The 2,979-nt window shown below is 24.7% G+C and overlaps 1 protein-coding gene across 6 annotated transcripts in view; it reads left to right on the forward strand.

The window, feature by feature from the left end:
* Positions 1–2,979, forward strand: part of LOC100168228 (protein FAM135A) — a 27,808-nt gene that overhangs the window by 1,711 nt on the left and 23,118 nt on the right. The window lies entirely within an intron of this gene.

Here is a 2,979-nt window from a genome sequence, read left to right on the forward strand (position 1 = left end):
CAAAATAACTTAGAAAACAGGATAACGATATTTCTCTTTATCTTTGGCAGGATAGAAGACTGCCCATGAATGTGAGCGTGTTTTTATTGTTTCCTTGTTTATAATTAATTGTTATAATTTATAAAACAAGCCTATATTTTAGATAACATAAATACAATAAAAGTTATTGGCTTAGAATGTAATAACTTTTTTCAAAATATTTTTGTCATACGTTTAAGTAGCGTAATTTTTTTTTTTGTCAGATCTTTCTGTTATAGCCTGTATATAGAGTATGGGTCTGGGGGTCTGGGAATTATTTATAATTTGTGCACCCTCAAAAGTATAGGTCTAGTTGCGCCTATGCATGTGATTCCATGGTGCAATATAATTTTATCTACAGGAGTGCAGAAAAACGACACCGTGAATTTTGGCGGTGTGGAAAATGTAAACTGTATTAACTAGTTAGGTTATACTTTAAAAACTTAGCTTTTCTCAGTTGATTTTAAAAAAATCTATTAAGTTAATAACATTTTGTAATTTTTTGTTTATACGTAAATATTACTGTATCAGTATAAAATAAAAATAATCCAATACAAAAACACAAACATTTCTGTCCCTTTTCTTGATAACATAATTTTGTGTACATTAATATATTTTATTAAGTTGTAAATTATTTATTATGCGAGTTGCAATAATTATAAATGTTTTAAAAAAAATTAATAATTTTAAATTATAAATTGACAATTGTTATGTTTTAATGCTATATAATTTATAATTTATATGAAGGTTATGAACTCATCTTCACGTATTATAACATTCAATTGCTATATGAAATAAAAAAAATATATTTGTTAAATTAATTATTTGAGATGAGTATAGTTTAAATTAGTAAATAATAGTAAAGTAAAAGAAAAAGGTTATATAGTGTACATTATGATAAAAGTTCAATAAAATTATTTCTTATAATTTAAAAATTAGAAACTAGAAAGACACACTCACTCTTTTTGTGATTTACATACTAATTAAAAAAAAAATAGCTTAACTTTTTTTAGACTGAGTTAAGTTAATATTTTTCTCTATAGGTATTAACTTTTAACTTATCGAGTTAAATTTATAATTTTTTAATTGTTAACTTTTAACTTATCGATCTTGTGTTCTCTTAACTTAACTTAACTTGAGTTAATTATTTTCATTAACTTGCCCACCTTTGGGAAAATGCAAAGATTTCTTTATATACATCATGAAGAAATAAGAATATCTCTAGTCTTCATGATATACCACAGACTTCTATACTACTATATATATCTGTGTGATATACATAATAGAAGTTTTGGGAAAATGATATGATATATTGATATGTTATCCTTATCATAATGCAAGACATGTTCCACTTCATTATTATATAGGTACATTATACACCAATATCCAATGTAGACAATGTAGTGTTGTAGTTCTCACTTCTCAGGTACACCAGAGTACGTGTCATTGTCCGCGTGTAGGTATAGTGTGTACTAGTGCAGTCAAGTGGAAAACGTAGGGTTACCATATGTCCCAGAAAACCAGAACTGTCACCGGTTTTTGATTTGGGGAACCGGTGTCTCGAAAATAAATTTCGGGACGCCTTATGTTCTGGTTTTGGGAAAAAATTTAAAATATAAAAATTTCGAAAAGTTTTTCGAATAATTTTAATTGAGAGTCAAAATGTTATACTGGATAAAGTATTGATGTCAAATCTATAGGCTAGCTATAAATTAATGATACTAATTATATTAGTAGTAACTTTTAGTCATTATGGCACCAAAAAGAAAATGCCATTTTCGTTACGAGTTTTCTGAAACTGGATTTTATAATAAGAGGTAGAAATGAATTTTAAAGATAATATTTTTGATAATTAAAATACAGTATACATTTTAAAATTTATAATTTATTAAATATATTAAATACAATTTTCGAACAAAATATTTATTATTTTTGCATGGTAAAATAGGTGTATAAAATAATAATATATCGTTAATCGTTTTTTTTAATACATATATACATATATCGGATATCCTAATATAATTCAATAATATTTTTTATTTATTTTTTTGCTTTGACCCGGATTTGCTTCATGAAATTATGGCAACCCTAGGCAAAATAAGTAACGCGTGTATATATTTTATTAAATATCGTTATACAGTTTACTTAATTTTTTTTAGCCAATAATGTATAACATTTTCAAAACAAAATTTCTCATAAATATGTCATACCTACTGTAACCAGAAAATCTAAAAATTATATATATACAGTTATTAATAGATAATTTTAATAAGTTCAAATTTGGATGAAATTAAATATTTAGACGAAGAATAACGATTTTAGTTATTTTGTGTTATCTAAAAATATTATGCCTCTTAACAATCAATCTTGCTTATAAGTAAATAATGTAAAAATATAGGTAGTATATGTATAAGTGCACTTTATTTTTAAGAGAGAGAAATTATACAGTTTTAACACTAAAATGTTTGAACCACGAGGAGACCTTTAAATGTTTAAGTTAAAGGAGATAAACCGTAGAAAGTTATTCTGAACTGATTCAATCACTTAAATTGCCATTAAAGTATTATTGGTCCAAATAAATGGACAATATTCAAAGTTAAAACCAACAAGAGTACAGAATAACATTTTTATAGATAAATGATCACTGAAAGATGTACCAATGAAACTTTTAAAGTACCTACCTATATCAAATTAAAATCCTACTGTTTTACTAATAGCGTTGATTATACATAGTAGGTACTATACATAATTATGTATAATCAATGTTAATAGTAAAACAAATTACTTTAATAACTTTATACTTAATAAAATATACTTGTAGTGATATCTAGTAGGTATCTAATACTTACCTATATGCATAATAGTAAAATACTAAAATAAATTACTTTAATACAGGGATGGAAAACGCTATTAATTTTTTCGTTTTCGTTTTTGTTTATTGATTTAAAAAAGATCGTTTTT

The sequence above is a fragment of the Acyrthosiphon pisum genome, chromosome A2 (genome assembly GCF_005508785.2).
Source record: "Acyrthosiphon pisum isolate AL4f chromosome A2, pea_aphid_22Mar2018_4r6ur, whole genome shotgun sequence".
Taxonomy (NCBI): Eukaryota; Metazoa; Arthropoda; class Insecta; order Hemiptera; family Aphididae; genus Acyrthosiphon; species Acyrthosiphon pisum.